This window comes from Staurois parvus, unplaced genomic scaffold (assembly GCF_062004578.1).
Source record: "Staurois parvus isolate SC_StPar_1 unplaced genomic scaffold, SC_StPar_1.0 ptg003044l, whole genome shotgun sequence".
In the NCBI taxonomy this organism is placed as follows: domain Eukaryota; kingdom Metazoa; phylum Chordata; class Amphibia; order Anura; family Ranidae; genus Staurois; species Staurois parvus.
Window position 1 is genome coordinate 22,073 of NW_028320840.1, and position 23,210 is coordinate 45,282.

The 23,210-nt window shown below is 45.3% G+C and overlaps 1 long non-coding RNA gene across 1 annotated transcript in view; it reads right to left on the reverse strand.

Annotated features, from left to right (window-relative positions):
* Nucleotides 1-22,926, reverse strand: part of LOC149428678 (uncharacterized) — a 44,951-nt gene extending 22,025 nt beyond the window's left edge. The window contains exons 1-2 of the long non-coding RNA XR_016310696.1: nt 21,955-22,926; nt 19,615-19,769 (exon numbers count right to left, since the gene is read on the reverse strand). This is a non-coding gene — a long non-coding RNA (uncharacterized LOC149428678). The remainder of the gene's footprint in view (nt 1-19,614; nt 19,770-21,954) is intronic.
* Nucleotides 22,927-23,210: the final 284 nt, after the last annotated feature.

Here is a 23,210-nt window from a genome sequence, read left to right on the forward strand (position 1 = left end):
CTTCCTACCTAAAGAAAGTCTTGGCTCACTTTTAGGTCCAGTCTGGATTATTATTATTACATGGAGTTTATATCGTGCCAAAGGGTTTACTCAGCGCTGGAACTCATTTAAGCCACTCAGTAGAATGTTGGTCTCTGCCTTAGCACCCTACCAGTTTTCGGTGGACAGTGCCAGAGAGGAAAGTGTCCCCCACTGTAAAAGAGCGGTGGCCATTCTAGGGAGACCAAGGCTGGAAAAGGACTGCCATTGGCCGCAATAATAGCTGGACTGTGAGCCTGCCCTCGGTAACAGGGAAAGCAGAACCACCGTTGGGCTGCAACCACAGCCAGGAAAGGAAACTGTCCACAAGACCTGAGAGAAGAGCAGCCTGCATACTGTGTAGAGAGTGAAGGTAGTCACATGGAGGCTAGTACTGGGAGAAGTTGGACTGCTGGGCTGCCACATAGGGCCAGCACCCTGGATGATCCTGCTACCCCAGATGCCCAATGCTGTTGTATGGCACTGAGGGAAACCTACGGGGATGTGGGACCTGTGGGCAGAGACTTCTATCTATGATTAGTGCTGCTGTCCTGTTCCCACCACAGACTGGGTTGCTGTTCTTGTACTGCTGTAAGGAGAGTTACCATACCGTGCTGGCATGAGAAGGACCTACTGCAAGTCCTGTGCGGTGCAGCCACTGAGAGGACAGCCGCTGAGAACACATCTGGACCATAATAAACAGAATAAATGAATAAAAGGAAAACTCTCCAATCCACAGTTGGTCCAGAGGAAGGCATTGTCTCCTCTTACTGCTGTTTGTTGCTAGTGGTGAGTTGGCTTTGGACTGTCTAGAAGAGCGCTTGAAACATGCAATAGCCACTTGTTTACCACCAACGTTTCTAAAAGGCAACTGGTAGCAAAAGCTTTGAAACACAAAGGGGTTCATTTGCTAAAAGAGAGAAAACTGCCTTTTGCAAAGTACAATTGTTGACGAGCTTAGTAAATGAGCAGAAGCTAAGCTATCATCCAGTCATGAGCAAGAAAAATGCTGCATTTTTAAATGATTCCTTGCATGTGATTGGGAATTCTGTGCACAGTGAACATTTACCTCATTTACTAAGCTCTAGAGCAACTAAACTTGCAGCGCTCCGTCTATTTGCCTTTAGTAAATCAACTCCACAGTGTTTATAATTGTCAAGTCCATTGCATATTATCTGAGAGAAATGATCTGGGTGGTGGAAAGTACATGACCCCCTGCCCCCCACCCTCAGTATCACCGACCACTTGGCACCAACATAATAAAATTCTAACACACTCTATACATAGACCACTAGACCGCCAAGATGACCAACCACTGGACACCATCATAATACACTCTATACATAGACCACTACACCCCCAACATGGCCGACCACTGGACACCATCATAATACACTCTATACATAGAACACTACACCCCCAACATGGCCGACCACTGGACACCATCATAATACACTCCATACATAGACCACTACACCCCAACATGGCCGACCACTGGACACCATCATAATACACTCTATACATAGAACACTACACCCCCAACATGGCCGACCACTGGACACCATCATAATACACTCTATACATAGACCACTACACCCCCAACATGGCCGACCACTGGACACCATCATAATACACTCTATACATAGACCACTACACCCCCAACATGGCCGACCACTGGACACCATCATAATACACTCCATACATAGACCACTACAACCCCAACATGGCCGACCACTGGACACCATCATAATACACTCTATACATAGAACACTACACCCCCAACATGGCCGACCACTGGACACCATCATAATACAATTCTACTACACTCTATACATAGAACACTACACCCCCAACATGGCCGACCACTGGACACCATCATAATACACTCTATACATAGAACACTACACCCCCAACATGGCCGACCACTGGACACCATCATAACACAATTCTACTACACTCTATACATAGAACACTACACCCCCAACATGGCCGACCACTGGACACCATCATAATACACTCTATACATAGAACACTACACCCCCAACATGGCCGACCACTGGACACCATCATAATACAATTCTATTACACTCTATACATAGACCACTACACCCCCAACATGGCTGACCACTGGACACCATCATAATACACTCTATACATAGACCACTACACCCCCAACATGGCCGACCACTGGACACCATCATAATACACTCTATACATAGAACACTACACCCCCAACATGGCTGACTACTGGACACCATCATAATACACTCTATACATAGACCACTACACCCCCAAGATGACCGACCACTGGACACCATCATAATACACTCTATACATAGAACACTATACCCCCAACATGGCCGACCACTGGACACCATCATAATACACTCTATACATAGACCACTACACCCCCAACATGGCCAACCACTGGACACCATCATAATACACTCTATACATAGACCACTACACCCCCAACATGGCCGACCACTGGACACCATCATAATACACTCTATACATAGAACACTACACCCCCAACATGGCCGACCACTGGACACCATCATAATACACTCTATACATAGACCACTACACCCCCAACATGGCCGACCACTGGACACCATCATAATACAATTCTACTACACTCTATACATAGAACACTACACCCCCAACATGGCCGACCACTGGACACCATCATAATACACTCTATACATAGAACACTACACCCCCAACATGGCTGACCACTGGACACCATCATAATACACTCTATACATAGAACACTACACCGCCAAGATGACCGACCACTGGACACCATCATAATACACTCTATACATAGAACACTACACCCCCAACATGGCTGACCACTGGACACCATCATAATACAATTCTACTACACTCTATACATAGAACACTACACCCCCAACATGGCCGACCACTGGACACCATCATAATACACTCTATACATAGAACACTATACCTCCAACATGGCCGACCACTGGACACCATCATAATACAATTCTATTACACTCTATACATAGAACACTACACCCCCCAACATGGCCAACCACTGGATACCATCATAATACACTCTATACATAGAACACTATACCTCCAACATGGCCGACCACTGGACACCATCATAATACACTCTATACATAGAACACTACACCCCCAACATGGCCGACCACTGGACACAATCATAATACAATTCTACTACACTCTATACATAGAACACTACACCCCCAACATGGCCGACCACTGGACACCATCATAATACAATTCTACTACACTCTATACATAGAACACTACACCCCCAACATGGCCAACCACTGAGCACCATCATAATACAATTCTATTACACTCTATACGTAGAACACTACACCCCCAACATGGCCGACCACTGGACACCATCATAATACAACTCTATTACACTCTATACATAGAACACTACACCCCCAACATGGCCGACCACTGGACACCATCATAATACAATTCTATTACACTCTATACATAGAACACTACACCCCCAACATGGCTGATCACTGGACACCATCATAATACACTCTATACATAGAACACTACACCCCCCAACATGGCCGACCACTGGACACCATCATAATACACTCTATACATAGAACACTACACCCCCCAACATGGCCGACCACTGGACACCATCATAATACAATTCTATTACACTCTATACATAGAACACTACACCCCCAACATGACCGACCACTGAGCACCATCATAATACACTCTATACATAGAACACTACACCCCCCAACATGGCCAACCACTGGACACCATCATAATACAATTCTGTTACACTCTATACATAGACCACTACATTCCCCAACATGGCCGACCACTGGACACCATCATAATACACTCTATACATAGAACACTACACCCCCCAACATGGCCGACCACTGGACACCATCATAATACAATTCTATTACACTCTATACATAGAACACTACACCCCCAACATGGCTGACCACTGGACACCATCATAATACAATTCTATTACACTCTATACATAGAACACTACACCCCCAACATGGCTGATCACTGGACACCATCATAATACACTCTATACATAGAACACTACACCCCCCAACATGGCCAACCACTGGACACCATCATAATACAATTCTGTTACACTCTATACATAGACCACTACATTCCCCAACATGGCCGACCACTGGACACCATCATAATACAATTCTATTACACTCTATACATAGAACACTACACCCCCAACATGGCCGACCACTGGACACCATCATAATACATTTCTATTACACTCTATACATAGAACACTACACCCCCCAACATGGCCGACCACTGGACACCATCATAATACAATTCTATTACATTCTATATATAGAACACTACACCCCCCAACATGGCCGACCACTGGACACCATCATAATACAATTCTATTACATTCTATATATAGAACACTACACCCCCCAACATGGCCGACCACTGAGCACCATCATAATATAATTCTACTACACTCTATACATAGAACACTACACCCCCCAACATGGCCGACCACTGGACACCATCATAATACAATTCTACTACACTCTATACATAGAACACTACACCCCCAACATGGCCGACCACTGGACACCATCATAATACAATTCTATTACTCTCTATACATAGAACACTACACCCCCAACATGGCCGACCACTGGACACCATCATAATACAATTCTAGTACACTCTATACATAGAACACTACATCCCCAACATGGCTGATTACTGGACACCATCATAATACACTCTATACATAGAACACTACACCCCCAACAGGCCCGACCACTGGACACCATCATAATACAATTCTACTACACTCTATACATAGAACACTACACCCCCAACATGGCTGACCACTGGACATTATCATAATACACTCTATACACGGAACACTACACCCCCAACATGGCCGACCACTGGACACCATCATAATACAATTCTATTACACTCTATACATAGAACACTACACCCCCAACATGGCTGACCACTGGACACCATCATAATACACTCTATACATAGAACACTACACCCCCAACATGGCCGACCACTGGACACCATCATAATACACTCTATACATAGAACACTACACCCCCAACATGGCCGACCACTGGACACCATCATAATACACTCTATACATAGAACACTACACCCCCAACATGGCCGACCACTGGACACCATCATAATACACTCTATACATAGAACACTACACCCCCAACATGGCCGACCACTGGACACCATCATAATACACTCTATACATAGAACACTAAACCCCCAACATGGCCGACCACTGGACACCAACATAATACACTCTATACATAGAACACTACACCCCCAACATGGCTGACCACTGGACACCATCATAATACACTCTATACACGGAACACTACACCCCCAACATGGCCGACCACTGGACACCATCATAATACACTCTATACATAGAACACTACACCCCCAACATGGCCGACCACTGGACACCATCATAATACACTCTATACATAGAACACTACACCCCCAACATGGCCGACCACTGGACACCATCATAATACACTCTATACATAGAACACTACACCCCCAACATGGCTGACCACTGAGCACCATCATAATACACTCTATACATAGAACACTATACCCCCAACATGGCCGACCACTGGACACCATGATAATACACTCTATACATAGAACACTACACCCCCAACATGGCCGACCACTGGACACCATCATAATACACTCTATACATAGAACACTACACCCCCAACATGGCCGACCACTGGACACCATCATAATACACTCTATACATAGAACACTACACCCCCAACATGGCCGACCACTGGACACCAACATAATACACTCTATACATAGAACACTACACCCCCAACATGGCCGACCACTGGACACCATCATAATACACTCTATACATAGAACACTACACCACCAACATGGCCGACCACTGGACACCATCATAATACACTCTATACATAGAACACTACACCCCCAACATGGCTGACCACTGGACACCATCATAATACACTCTATACATAGAACACTACACCCCCAACATGGCCGACCACTGGACACCATGATAATACACTTTATACATAGAACACTACACCCCCAACATGGCCGACCACTGGACACCATCATAATACACTCTATACATAGAACACTACACCCCCAACATGGCTGACCACTGGACACCATCATAATACACTCTATACATAGAACACTACACCGCCAAGATGACCGACCACTGAGCACCATCATAATACACTCTATACATAGAACACTACACCCCCAACATGGCCGACCACTGGACACCATCATAATACACTCTATACATAGAACACTACACCCCCAACATGGCCGACCACTGGACACCATCATAATACACTCTATACATAGAACACTACACCCCCAACATGGCCGACCACTGAGCACCATCATAATACACTCTATACATAGAACACTACACCCCCCAACATGGCCGACCACTGGACACCATCATAATACACTCTATACATAGAACACTACACCCCTAACATGGCCGACCACTGGACACCATCATAATACACTCTATACATAGAACACTACACCCCCAACATGGCCGACCACTGGACACCATCATAATACACTCTATACATAGAACACTACACCCCCAACATGGCCGACCACTGAGCACCATCATAATACACTCTATACATAGAACACTACACCCCCAACATGGCCGACCACTGGACACCATCATAATACACTCTATACATAGAACACTACACCCCCAACATGGCCGACCACTGGACACCATCATAATACACTCTATACATAGAACACTACACCCCCAACATGGCCGACCACTGAGCACCATCATAATACACTCTATACATAGAACACTACACCCCCCAACATGGCCGACCACTGGACACCATCATAATACACTCTATACATAGAACACTACACCCCTAACATGGCCGACCACTGGACACCATCATAATACACTCTATACATAGAACACTACACCCCCAACATGGCCGACCACTGGACACCATCATAATACACTCTATACATAGAACACTACACCCCCAACATGGCCGACCACTGGATACCATCATAATACACTCTATACATAGAACACTAAACCCCCAACATGGCCGACCACTGGACACCATCATAATACACTCTATACATAGAACACTACACCGCCAACATGGCTGACCACTGGACACCATCATAATACACTCTATACATAGAACACTACACCCCCAACATGGCCGACCACTGAGCACCATCATAATACACTCTATACATAGAACACTACACCACCCCAATGTATTCACCAGGTCATCCTATCTTACCCTAGAGTATGGACCCCTCACAACATGGATCAATGATATTAGGACCATCACACAAGGTAGGCATATATTTTATAATCATTATTTTTCAGCAGTCAGTTTATTATCCTCATTATTCCTTTTGTAACCTGTGATGTTTTTCTGCATGGGTTACGCATTGTTCTCATACAAAGCAGTGATATTTTATAGATTGTACATTAAGAAAGACATCTTTCTATCCAACATCTCCATCACTCTCCTTATCAACCTTCCCCAAACAAGACTGGACTCAATAAGGCCAATCATAATGGACTTCCATTGACAAATGCAGCGTGATGACGTCCTTCACAATTCAATACAGGTGAAGCTGACCTGCATGTTACCTACTTTGCTGCTTTCGCATTCCTATAGACTTGTATAGGGGAGGAAGTAGTTCTGCAGGAAACAAAAAGTTGGTAAAGTCTCCAAAATTCTTAAGAAGACCTGCAAATTTCTTTGACTTAATTTCATTTTTTAATTAATATGAATAGTACTGAAAGTCTACATTCAGCTGGACATTTCCTTTATACAAACCCCATATACACACTTCCTCTATACAAACTCCATATACACACTTCCTCTATACAAACTCCATATACACACTTCCTCTATACAAACTCCATATACACACTTCCTCTATACAAACCCCATATACACACTTCCTCTATACAAACCCCATATACACACGTCCTCTATACAAACCCCATATACACACTTCCTCTATACAAACCCCATATACACACTTCCTTTATACAAACCCCATATACACACGTCCTCTATACAAACTCCATATACACACTTCCTCTATACAAACTCCATATACACACTTCCTCTATACAAACCCCATATACACACTTCCTCTATACAAACCCCTTATACACACTTCCTCTATACAAACCCCATATACACACTTCCTCTATACAAACCCCATATACACACTTCCTGTATACAAACCCCATATACACACTTCCTCTATACAAACCCCATATACACACTTCCTCTATATAAACCCCATATACACACTTCCTCTATACAAATCCCATATACACACTTCCTCTATACAAACTCCATATACACACTTCCTCTATACAAATCCCATATACACACTTCCTCTATACAAACCCCATATACACACTTCCTCTATACAAACCCCATATACACACTTCCTCTATACAAACCCCATATACACACTTCTTCTATACAAACCCCATATACACACTTCCTCTATACAAACCCCATATACACACTTCCTCTGTACAAACCCCATATACACACTTCCTTTGTACAAACCCCATATACACACTTCCTCTGTACAAACCCCATATACACACTTCCTCTATACAAACCCCATATACACACTTCCTCTGTACAAACCCCATATACACACTTCCTTTGTACAAACCCCATATACACACTTCCTCTGTACAAACCCCATATACACACTTCCTCTGTACAAACCCCATATACACACTTCCTCTATACAAACCCCATATACACACTTCCTCTATACCAGCGGTTCTCAACCTGGGGGTCGCGACCCCTTTGGGGGTCGAACGACCATTTCCCAGGGGTCGCCTAAGACCATCGGAAAACACATATTTCCGATGGTCTTAGGAACCGAGACACCGCTGCAGTCTCCGGCGATGTGTGGGCGGGATGATACGCTGCTGTCACCCGGCCACACCTCCAGGATCGCTCAGCAGCTCCGCCTCCTCGCCGCTGATTGGCCACCGGAACTGTAGCTCAGGAGAGGCACACAGGCGGCCAATCACCGGCGAGGAGGTGGAGCTTGGAGAGGAGGAGCCAAGCGGCAGCGCGCGTACATCAAAGAAGACCGAGGGAGCGAGTGAAGAGGAGAGCGGCCAGAGAAGGAAGACAGCTGACAGGTAAGTGAGAGAGCGAGCCCAGGCTGGAGCAGGGGTCAGCAAGGTAAGTATCATTGGTGTCAGTGGGAGGAATAGTGCCCCATCATTTGTGTCACTAATACCAACAATGGGGCACTATTCCTCCCCCCACTGACACCAACGATGGGGCAGTATTCCTCCCCCCACTGACACCAACGATGGGGCAGTATTCCTCCCCCCACTGACACCAACGATGGGGCAGTATTCCTCCCCCCACTGACACCAACGATGGGGCAGTATTCCTCCCCCCACTGACACCAACGATGGGGCAGTATTCCTCCCCCCACTGACACCAACGATGGGGCAGTATTCCTCCCCCCACTGACTCCAACGATGGGGCACTATTCCTCCCCCCACTGACACCAACGATGGGGCACTATTTCCCCCCCCCCTGACCCCAATGATGGGGCACTATTCTCCCCTCCACCACACTGACATCAATGATGGGGCACTATTCCTCCCACTGACACCAATGATGGGGCACTATTCCTCCCCCCACTGACACCAACGATGGGACACTATTCCCCCCCCCCCCTGACCCCAATGATGGGGCACTATTCCTCCCACTGACACCAATGATGTGGCACTATTCCTCCCACTGACACCAATGATGTGGCACTATTCCTCCCACTGACACCAGTGATGTGGCACTATTCCTCCCACTGACACCAGTGATGTGGCACTATTCCTCCCACTGACACCAGTGATGGGGCACTACTCCCCCCACTGACACCAGTGATGGGGCACTACTCCCCCCACTGACACCAGTGATGGGGCACTACTCCCCCCACTGACACCAATGATGGGGCACTACTCCCCCCACTGACACCAATGATGGGACACTACTCCCCCCACTGACACCAACGATGGGGCACTACTCCTCCCACTGACACCAGTGATGTGGCACTACTCCTCCCACTGACACCAGTGATGTGGCACTACTCCTCCCACTGACACCAGTGATGGAGCACTACCCCCCCCCACTGACACCAGTGATGGGGCACTACTCCCCCCACTGACACCAACGATGGGGCACTACTCCCCCCACTGACACCAACGATGGGGCACTACTCCCCCCACTGACACCAACGATGGGGCACTACTCCCCCCACTGACACCAACGATGGGGCACTACTCCCCCCACTGACACCAACGATGGGGCACTACTCCCCCCACTGACACCAACGATGGGGCACTACTCCCCCCACTGACACCAACGATGGGGCACTACTCCCCCCACTGACACCAACGATGGGGCACTACTCCCCCCACTGACACCAACGATGGGGCACTACTCCCCCCACTGACACCAACGATGGGGCACTACTCCCCCCACTGACACCAACGATGGGGCACTACTCCCCCCACTGACACCAACGATGGGGCACTACTCCCCCCACTGACACCAACGATGGGGCACTACTCCCCCCACTGACACCAACGATGGGGCACTACTCCCCCCACTGACACCAACGATGGGGCACTACTCCCCCCACTGACACCAACGATGGGGCACTACTCCTCCCACTGACACCAACGATGGGGCACTACTCCTCCCACTGACACCAACGATGGGGCACTACTCCTCCCACTGACACCAACGATGGGGCACTACTCCTCCCACTGACACCAACGATGGGGCACTACTCCTCCCACTGACACCAACGATGGGGCACTACTCCTCCCACTGACACCAACGATGGGGCACTACTCCTCCCACTGACACCAACGATGGGGCACTACTCCTCCCACTGACACCAACGATGGGGCACTACTCCTCCCACTGACACCAACGATGGGGCACTACTCCTCCCACTGACACCAACGATGGGGCACTACTCCTCCCACTGCAAAATTACAGTTATGAAGTAGCAATGAAAATAATTTTATGGTTGGGGGTCACCACAACATGAGGAACTGTATTAAGGGGTCGCGGCATTAGAAAGGTTGAGAACCACTGCTCTATACAAACTCCATATACACACTTCCTCTATACAAACTCCATATACACACTTCCTCTATACAAACCCCATATACACACTTCCTCTATACAAACCCCATATACACACTTCCTCTATACAAACCCCATATACACACTTCCTCTATACAAACCCCATATACACACTTCCTCTATACAAACCCCATATACACACTTCCTCTATACAAACCCCATATACACACTTCCTCTATACAAACCCCATATACACACTTCCTCTATACAAACCCCATATACACATTTCCTCTATACAAACCCCATATACACACTTCCTCTATACAAACCCCATATACACACTTCCTCTATACAAACCCCATATACACACTTCCTCTATACAAACCCCATATACACACTTCCTCTATACAAACCCCATATACACACTTCCTCTATACAAACCCCATATACACACTTCCTCTATATAAACCCCATATACACACTTCCTCTATACAAACCCCATATACACACTTCCTCTATACAAACCCCATATACACACTTCCTCTATACAAACCCCATATACACACTTCCTCTGTACAAACCCCATATACACACTTCCTCTATACAAACCCCATATACACACTTCCATTGTAGCATACATTATATACACACTTCCACTATAGAACATTTAAACATGAACACACTTTTGTTTATAAATGGTAAGGAAATAATTCTGAAGCTAAATCAGCCAAATCAGGTCTGATGGAGAAGTGTGGAACACCACCCTGGAATAGGTTTTACGGTGGTAATTGGTGGCCATGGCTTGCTATAAGAGGTTTGGCTGAATGCAGATGGTGAAAAGCTGCACGTAGATTTAGAGTTATTAAAGCTGTCTTTTTGGCCAGTTGGTGATTCTCATGTCCACTAAAAGCCTATATAGTCCTACGATAGGAAATTCTGTAAAATTCTCCAAATCTGCCCAATATTACAAACGGATGACGGTTGTGTGAATACTGTAGATGGAGAAGAGAAGGGTCACCAATAAAGATGGGAATGAGCTGTGAAGCAGAGGGATGGAAACCATGAAATCTTATAGAGTGGATGAGGGTTGTGTGTATAGATGGAGAAGAGAAGGGTTCACCAATAAAGAGGTAATGAGCTGGGGAGCAGAGGGATGGAAAACCATGAAATCCTATAGAGTGGATGAGGGTTGTGTGTATAGATGGAGAAGAGAAGGGTTCACCAATAAAGAGGTAATGAGCAGTGGAGCAGGGGGATGGAAAACCATGAAATCCTATAGAGTGGATGAGGGTTGTATGTATAGATGAAGAGGAGAAGGGTTCACCAATAAAGAGGTAATGAGCTGGGGAGCAGGGGGATGGAAAACCACAAAATCCTAAAAAGTGGATGAAGTTGGTGTGTATAGATGGAGAAGAGAAGGGTTCACCAATAAAGATGGGAATGAGGTGCAGAGCGGAGGGATGGAAAACCATGACATCCTATAGAGTGGATGAGGGTTGTGTGTATAGATGGAGAAGAGAAGGGTTCACCAATAAAGATGGGAATGAGGTGCAGAGCGGAGGGATGGAAAACCATGACATCCTATAGAGTGGATGAGGGTTGTATGTATAGATGGAGAAGAGAAGGGTTCACCAATAAAGATGGGAATGAGGTGCAGAGCGGAGGGATGGAAAACCATGACATCCTATAGAGTGGGATGAGGGTTGTGTGTATAGATGGAGAAGAGAAGGGTTCACCAATAAAGCGGGAATGAGGTGCAGAGCGGAGGGATGGAAAACCATGAAATCCTATAGAGTGGATGAGGGTTGTGTGTATAGATGAAGAGGAGAAGGGTTCACCAATAAAGCGGGAATGAGGTGCAGAGCGGAGGGATGGAAAACCATGAAATCCTAAAAAGTGGATGAGGGTTGTGTGTATAGATGGAGAAGAGAAGGGTCACCAATAAAGATGGGAATGAGCTGTGAAGCAGACGGATGGAAACCATGACATCCTATAGAGTGGATGAAGTTTGTGTGTATAGATGGAGAAGAGAAGGGTTCACCAATAAAGAGGTAATGAGGTGCAGAGCGGAGGGATGGAAAACCATGAAATCTTATAAAGTGGATGAAGGTTGCATGTACAGTATAGATGGAGAGGAGAAGGGTTCACCGACAGAGGAGAAGGAGTTCACCGATAGAGGAGATGAGATCAACAGTTTGAGTAAAAACCTAGAAAGTTGGCCACACACAATACAATCTAAATGTACACTAGGGACATCCAGAAAAATATTATCTTTGTGGTATAATCTAAAGCATGGATAAGGGCTCAATAAGAATATGATTTGACAGTTTGGTGCAGTGACAGTACATAGCCATCAGGGTATCCGCTACAAAACGCACCAACATTGAGCCGGCTTTGTTTCCAAGCATGCGCAGATTGATAGCGTATGCAATTTTCAGGAATATGACAGCTGGACTATTTGAAATCTGGTGACAGTAAAGATGTAGGTTCTGGAGAGTTGTGTGCAGAAAGCATGGACATGTTGCAATGAGCAAGATCCTTTGCGTGACATAAACAGCTGATTTGGAAATATAGGCCAGCAGTCATCTCGCTGGTTGCTGTGAGGAACATTATCCCCATTCTTTGGCATTAGCCATGGATGAAGCCTTCATGGGTCTGGATCACCTCTATGCTGCTCAGTCACAAATGTCACTTAGTCCTCAGTCTGGCCTACTTAATAAGCTCATACCAAGTGTGTTAGAAGAGCAACAACCCAATGGAACCAATCTGAACTCACATTTCATTGATGTAACTGCACTGAAATCTGTCATTTGGCTGTACTGGACAATGGTGTCATGTTTATGGGAGGCCCTTATTCTGCATTCAATTTGGAAAGTTAGAACACCTGACCAGTATTTCCCCAGATTCTCCAGAAGCATCTGCTAGTGACATTGTTTCATTCCTCCATCCTCCAGACTGACAAAAACGTGAGCATTTAGACAGTTCAAATAGTCCCACATATGGACCTGCCAGGAGTTATCAGTACATGAGGATGATGGACTATTGGAAATCTGGGACAGCAAGGCCACATCACTATGCCAACTCTTCCTTCATCCACCATTCCCCCTCAGGGTGATGGTATGGAGATGGTAAGAAAGAGTCATGCCTGGCCTTTTTCTGTGTCCTCCATTGGCCACAAGGGAAGGAATTGACCTGTGCTGTATATTGTAATGGCAGTGTGCTCCATATTAGAGGGTTCCGTAGATCATCATGTATAATATATATATATATACTCTGGGAATCTATCTGCCTGGAGCATCTGCACCCTTTGGTGTACCGGGCTCTTCTCTATGACTGGGAAGCAAAAGTTGTGAGGAAGGACATAGATGAAAATAATAGAGTACAGAGCTTAGAAATGAAATGTTCCCAGTATGAGGTGTAGATCCCAGTTGTAACCCTTTGATTGTTTCCAGTTGTTGGGCTTTGTACATAGGTCATACCTTAAATGGCTACGTACTTTTACTCCACCTCTGCTACAATACAAGGTATATACCGTATACCTAAAAGCTACGTAAATGGCTGATTTTCACAGCATGCCCCCTCCCCCCAGCACAGCATATACTCTATAAGAGCCACGTTTGCACATAATGGAAGTCCTCTGGCACCTGCACCAAGACAAAGACAGATGATGCTATTATTCCCTATGGGAGCTCCTCATCCTGAGCCTGCCAGATGTTTGAGGCAAAGTCAGAATTCATACAGTGCGGGTCCCGGGCTCTGCAAATCTGCCCCTTACAAAGATCTATTGTATCATCTTACATTCCACTTATTATTGAAGAAGCTGGGGAAACGGATGATTTTTATATAAAAGTGCACTTATGTGTGCGGAAGGGCCACATCTCTTCCTGATGATTATCTACATTACTGGATGAATCTGGGTTTTCGGAATTGTAGAAGAATTTGATGGCTGGATTACGCAAACACAAGTACTGAGTCTGTCATTTCCAGCAACTTTCACATATCCAGGACAAGTTTTCGGCTTTGCTCCCTTCAGAATGCAATACTTAACATCCCAAAAGCTGCTACTGAAAATGTAAATGTTTATGAAAATAAAAAAGTACCACAGACAGTACAGTTTACGAATACAACTCCAATCATCACAAACACTAAATATGGACACTCTGGCCCTTGTATGGCGGCTGGCAGCAAGACGTCAACCTGCTATTTCTAATAACACTTTAGGATGCTATAAGAAAGCGGGACAAGAGCTCTTCCAGAGGACTGATATCTGACAGAACTGAAGAAGAATCCATAGCAGAACCTTGAAGTTTTTCTAAGTTTCTGTCTGAAGTGTTTGTTGGGAGCCTTCCTAGTCATTCCAGATGGGTGGAAGATGTCATATTTTCAGACCCGAAATGCTTTGGGACCTTCTAGCTCATTCACATGTCATATGCTCAAAATCCCGAGGTTTACAAAAAGTCCATATGCATTCTATGAGTGTTTCTGTTGTGTTTTAGGAGATTGGCTACAAGGTCTTGGCATGTTTTACATTTCATTTAACAGTCATTTCCTTTTTTCCCGTTTTCTGTTTCAAATATTTGAGTGTACCGAAAGCCAGAACCTTTCTTAGTTTTGGATGGACTAGGAAAGGGTCATAAACCCGGGGAGGGGATTACCCCTTCTCTCTGGCCATTGTCACCTGGACCAACATTTAGGAATACATTTGAGTTGTCACTGAGACAAGATTAGATTTATGGTGTGAACAATTATAACAAGCACCACGTCTCTGACAATATCAATACATTACCATAAAGAAGAAAATGTGGGACTTTTAAGGCGCTCACACAGTCAGAAGGCTAAAATGTGCATTAAAACCACATGAGATGATTATATTGTGAGACCGACTGCCTTGAGCATCCCCAACTCTAACCCACTATAATAATGACAACATGAATCATAGTTACAGAATCATATGATAGATGGTATATGAAATGACATACAACTCAGATCTTGCCAAAAAGTGGATAAAAGGGAAAAACGGATAATTTGTCTCAACACATTTCACGTATTGCACTTCTTCAAGGTGAAAGCCCATACATAACCAGTGATAGGTGGCACTGCACAATCACGGGGCAGAGGAGGAGTGAAAGCCAGGCCTGTATCCACCCAGGGAGGCCAGGTGGGTGTCAAGGGACTCCGACAGGATTAGAGTGGATGTTGTGCCTATGGACCAGGACAAGGAATCTCCCAAACCCACCTCAGATACAAATATCTGGCAGGTGTTATCCCTCCTCTACTCTGTTCAAAATAAAAAAAACCTCATTTTTGGCTTTACATAGTCTTATAAAAACACAAACAAAATGAAGAAAACATGCAAACCTCAGGTACATACCTTTCCATAGTTTACAAGCATTGAACCCATTCCTGTGAAGGCCTCAAATGCTTGTAAGATACAATGGCGGTTCCCGGGGTGCAGTGTACTGGTCAGGGTGGGACTAATGGGGGACAATGTATTTCTGATTATTCATGTATTAAGACTGCATTGTAAAATGTATGAAGATGGAGGAAGTGTCAGCTGAACTATCAGTGGTCACTGAGAAGGACACATACTGTATGTCCCACCTGCTGGGATCCCGTGGAGTCTGAATCAACCACATTTCTGGATTCCACATCTCAGCAGGTCCAGTGTATGCCAGACAACGGGAAAGAATTCCTCATCATGGACGTGAAAATATAAAATAGATTTCCATTTACTAGAAAATATATCTTTTAGTAAATGGATGATAAAAAATACAAAACATTGAAGACGCTGAAGATAAACAAGATCAGGGCTTCGTCTCCCGAAAGCTCTGGCAATAATCTGTAAAATACAAAGGAGTCAATGGGGAGGAAGAAATGAAGGGTGCAATGGGCTTTATAAGTTTGGGGTATTTTGTAAAGTTTTAGACTTTTTTAGATCAGCTATTTTTTTTTAATCAAAGCCATTGACTGCCATGTCAGCACCAAGATGTTTAGCTGCTGTCTTTGTTAGGAAAAAGGATTAACATTAAGCTTGGGTTAGTATTAGGTTTAGGATTAGTTCTAGGGTTAGGGTTAGAAATGGGGTGTGGTTAGGGTTAGAAATGGGGTGTGGTTAGGGTTAGAAATGGGGTGTGGTTAGCATTAAAGTTAGGGTTGGTTAAGCTTTAGAGTTAGTGTTGGGGTAACAATTCAAATGATTGTACAGCTTCAGTGTATTTTAATCAGCATAATAAATATGTTATACTTACCTGCTCTAGTGGCCCCAAACCTCTCTTCTGAGGTAACTCATTTGGATCTGTCTATCCCCCCTTTTTGTGAATGCCAGTTACTATGGAGGCCTGTGTGCTGGCGAGCTCCCGAGCCAGGCTGTGTGTGTCCACAGACACACACAGCAAGGCTCGGCTCCGCCCCCTGCTCTCTCATCACAAAATGTGATTAACATCAGCCATAGGTGTGCACACCAAGGCTCAAACACACTTCCGTGTGTGTGTGTGTGTATGTGTATATATATATATATATATATATATATACACACATGGCACTCAGCCCCACTGGCAGATTGTCTTCCTGCCTACAGATTCAGAATGAGAGAAAATGCTTCCATGCTTCCCTTATAAGCAGAGCCGGTCAGTGTGAGATTGTTCTCATCTCCCTACCGGTGCACAAAGCAATGATGCTAATGTACATTGAGTTATTAGGGTGTGCCTAGGCACATCCAGCACACCCTGTGCGCATGCTTGTGACAGCAGCAGTGAAACCCGTGAATGCAGGAAGACAGGGGTTGCCGGCAGGGACAGCGCTGGATCAAGAGTGGTGTCAGGTAAGTCTTTATTATCTTCATGGGAGGGTCTCATTATTACTCGTCTATCTTCATCTATAAGCCCATCCATTGGCTCTCTCCAACCTTTTTACTATAACATCTCTATGTATGAGTGCATTGTTAGGGATTCTCATTTGGTTTGGATTTATTTATTATTATTTATTTATTTTTAATTTTACTTTATTTTTTACTTTAACTTTACTTTCCTAAATACAGTTTTGATTCTAAATATGGGTTAGTTTTATCTCGAGTACAGTAGTAGACAGATATATTTTCTGATTTTGTTATTATATTTTTGGACATTATGTTTAATCTTTTAGTCGGTCATTGCGGATTCTGTAGCCTGGACACTGATGGGGCATACTTTTGTTGCATTTTTGTTTGCCCTATTTTTGCACACAAGGTCTATTGGGCTTCAGTTTCTGTGACCAGACTACTACTCACCTGACACCCATTCCTTTTAATTATGTAGCAGTCAATGATCCACTTAACCTCCTCCCATATAACCTCCCCTTTGCTTGGAATTCCCATCCCCATGATTAAGCTCTGGGGGATGGAGCGAAACGCGTTGGGGGTGTGCTCTGGCTGGAGCCCAGACTGAGGCTGCAACATACTTTTTCACAGTGGATTTGCAGCAATATGCAGTCTAAGGGACACTTTCTCTGCCACATCATATTTCTTCTTGCTGTCCATTTTGCTGAAACCCAGAGCCCCTGAGCAGAAGTAAATTTTGAGGCTGTCAGCAGATTGGTCTCTACATTACCGGCACAGTGCCGAAAAAGAGAGATCCACTGAGCATGTGCAGAGCAGGGCGAGACAGTGAATTATTGGACTTTACACAGTATAGACACTTATTTGTAATGTTGTACATAGCTTTACCTGCAGAAGGGGCCAGCCTAACGTGATCTAGGAGGGCTTCATTTTCTAAATAAAGTTCAGGCAACAAGGCCACCAAACAAGCTATTGGTAGCCTTTGTAGGTCAGTGAGGTGAGCACATTTAGAGGGACCTGCCAAAGCTGATACTGGAGCTGAAGTCCATATCCACGTGATCACGAGGCTGATAGAAGCACCTGCTTAGAGCTTTAGAGACCCATAAAAACAGCTGCAAATACAAGCAGATGCAGCCAAAGGTGGCATGCAACTTGTTTCTTGCAGAAAGGAACATCACTTTTTTATTTCTCAAGAGCATTATCACACTATAACATTATGTACAGAATGAAAAGGGAAAAAGAAGACATTCTCCCCATACATCTCCTCAGCCAATATAAAAGTCTAACCATTAACCACTTCCATTTGTATGCTCAGCACTCACTGGTCCAGCTCCCTGGACTATAAAGACATTCTAGATATCTGAGTGATGGCCATTGAAGAAAGCACTTCAGGGTGATATACTCCTTGTAGCAGAACCAATAAGTCCTGAAGTTCTACATTGAAAATGAAGATGGGATCTCATCTTAGCTGTGACCTTACACATGTTTGTGGCCCCAGAAGCATACACTCTGCCAATGACTTACTTGTGTCAGTGGACAGAATTGTCCCTCCAACTGTCGGCGGATCTGGAGCGCTAAAGAAACCTTATACAACTCATCAAGACATCCAAGAAGGGTGGGAATGGTCATATGTTGTCCTGAAATGTCCTGGGATATTGAATAGTAGAAACCTCCACAATCTGTCAAGAAAACAGACCAAGCAAACATGAACCTTCGTTGTCACATGGAGGGTTAGGGTTAGGCATTGACTTTAACAATTTCTGATATCTTTGTGGGATGTTCGAACTATCACAGTAATCAAGCCTAGCCATCCGACATAACAAAATGAAGGTCGGTATGTTCAGGTTCGATAAGTCTTCGGACAATATACCTTTCCATTTCCGTACGAGTGAAATATGTGATTTTGCATCTCAAAGAAAAGTTCAACTAGTCCACTCTATGGCTAGATCCCAGGAATCCAACAGACAGTCAGAGAGAATGACAAAGAGAGACTTTACAACATCCACATTTAGTGCCACTCCGTCCACAGAGTATCCAGATCTCAGACACATATATTGTACCTACCCATAGGAAGAATTCTGACAAGTGCTTGTAAAACACCTGACAATACACACAAAACAGAGCAATATCGGAAACATTAAAGCTAAATCCATATATTGGTGTCACTCCTGGATCATGCTTGTGGAAAAACAGACATCCTTTGTGATATGACAGAACTACTTCCACCAATGAAACTGAGGACTACATAGCAGAACATTCAAACCATGCATACATTTGTAACTGAGGATGGCCTGAAGACTCTCCCGAGTCCACTGAGTCCACGTCACCAGTTCACTGACTAGATTGCAGTAATTGTGAGGGATCTACGAAACCTCAGGGCCAGGTTGTGGCACAAATGGTTGTGGTGTAGCATTGTGTACTTTTGCCAAAAACGTTGAAAGTATGATATGCCGGTGCCAATGGGCAGCGTTAGGTGACTTGTTCTGAAGCTGTAAAATTATCATTGTTAGTCTATTTATTTTGTGTGTCTCTAAAATGCATTTAGGTGATAGCTATGTTCCTTCAGAGATCCCCTGTCCCCTTTTGCCCTATGTACCAGAAATCCAACGATTTCCAACGAGTGTTTATAATGGGAGGGGCTATAGGGTACTTTGGGTTAGATTCTGGAGCAGAAGAGATGGTATCTATACAAGAAGAAGATATATGTAAGATGAGGGGAGGGGGATGTTTCCTGTTGTGTTATGGGTGGGATGACCATGCTGTACTGAAGAGTGATGTAGTAAAGGAAAATCTGGGCCCTTCTACTTAGGAATTTCTACCTTGTGGGTTAAATAAGGGGTTAATTCACAACCTTTGATCTGGAAGGATTCCTGGGCTAGAAGCTCTGCGGGGGTGGGCCCAAATTCTCATGTGTTTATTGGCTAGATTATTACTCTCTGACAGATTATTGCTGTCTGCAAAGTCTCATTCAAAATCTTTTGGACAGTTCTGATTTAGTATCACAATGAAGAGGTAGGAAAGGTTACTGTCCCCTTTGGAACTATCCCTCCAAGCATGGAGTTCCACCTGTGAAGGATCTCCCATATTTCAGCTCTTGGCAGTGATGGGCAGAGAATGGTTAGAGTCACTGACGCCATTTGTCAGCAGTGTGGTTGATGCAGCAGAGAAGAAATAGAGAGCAATAAAGAATTGAAGAATTGTTCTGGCCACTGGACGTCTGAGAACAGAACACAATGGGGCCAATGATACAGTCCACAGAGGAGAATGGGACCCCTGACAGTAAGGCATAAAATAGATCCCACCATACACTGCTATCAAGGCCTATGGTACCCTGGGAATGAGGAGGTTAATACAGGAAGGGGCCTGCAATACCCGAGCCATAAATGTAACCAATACGACATGGCAGTGAAGAGGTTAATGGCCTGTGGTCCCCTGGCAGTGAACAGGTTAATGGCCTGTGGTCCCCTGGCAGTGAACAGGTTAATGGCTTGTGGTCCCCTGGCAGTGAACAGGTTAATGGCCTGTGGCCCCCTGGCAGTGAAGAGGTTAATGGCCTGTGGCCCCCTGGCAGTGAAGAGGTTAATGGCCTGTGGCCCCCTGGCAGTGAAGAGGTTAATGGCCTGTGGTCCCCTGGCAGTGAACAGGTTAATGGCCTGTGGTCCCCTGGCAGTGAAGAGGTTAATACAAGATGGCTGCAATCTTGCGTTTTGATTTTGGAGGTGTCACATGTGACCCCCGGCCATCCTCCATGTTACATACGTGTCCCAGAGGTCACAACCTCCGCCTCTCTGCAGAACACAACTTGTCCCTATGGCCTCCTTGTCTGTTCTCTCCACTGGAACTATTTCTATGGTTACCACTCACCCGTCTCCGGCTCTCGCCTCCTCCCTCCTGCATCTCTGAGGGGATTTAATCACGACTCCCCCCTTTTCTCCTCCATGGAAAAGAAGAGAGCTTTCTCTATAGAACGCACTTCTGCCCGCTAATTTGCGTCTTGTCTTTAATTCCAGACAACAAGCAGGAGGCAAATTGCAGCAAATCTGCCATCAGCAGCACCTGCAGGGCCCGCGGCACCCAGCTGCAGATCTCCTGCGTTGCTGCACAGAGGTGAAGAGACGCAGGGCGAAAAGGTGTGCCATGGATTTCTCCGCCGAAAGGGGAAGAAAATGTCCGTTGTCTTGCTGCCCTGCAAGCTGCAGGCGATTCTCCCCCTCCCTCCCCGCTGTGTGGATCTGTCTTTCCAGCAGCCCACCCCCCAGCAGCTCTGTTTTCCGAGTGAAATAATTTCTCCTTTGTGATGTAATTATGGTTTCTAGTCACACAGCAGTGCAGGGAACCTCTCGCAGCTTCCCCTCCATCCTTCCCTCTGCCACTGTCCTCTTGTTGTTTTTCTGTCTGTGCAGCTGCACTAGGATTCCATCTTGTTGAAGCAGCACATCAATTTCCCAGCCCACAAGATGAATAGAAGAAGCTTTTCTGTCCTCGCTGCTGCTGACGATGGATCCTTCTCGGTGCCTGACGCTTCTTCAGTCCTGATGGGGGGCTTTCTGTCTATTTATCCGCAGGATGCTCTGATATCTTCCAGAAAAAGGCCCTGGGGACCCAGGAATTCCATCCTTCCAATTTTTCAAGGATTGGGTCCGTTCGCTTTTCTTCTTCTCACAGCCCTTCTTCCGTCGCTTTCTGTCCACTTCATTGAACAAATAAAATCCAATTATCTAATTAGCAGTCTCCTATCGCCACCGTTGTGATTGGTTGTGGCGTTGTGAAGATGAGGTGCAGGACTGAGCTGCAAGAGAAAGGATTGAGCTCCCTCTCCGTGAACAGAGCTCCTCTCCTCCTACCGGAGAGGCGGGGGCTACAGAGGATGGAAAGAAAGCCACAAGACTACAGCAAATCCACTGATTGTGGTATGAAGTCACAAGAAGGGCCCCTGAGAGACAATCAATGAGCTAATGGTCTCCATCACTTCAACCATCTCACAACTCCACTTGTGTCCTCTGAATTCCAGATCATTGAAAGAAATGCAACATCATCATCATTGTCATTTGTGGTCATCTCAAAAGTGGCAGCCAAGCCTAACTTTAGGTATTGGGCAAGATCACCCTTTTCGTTTGGTT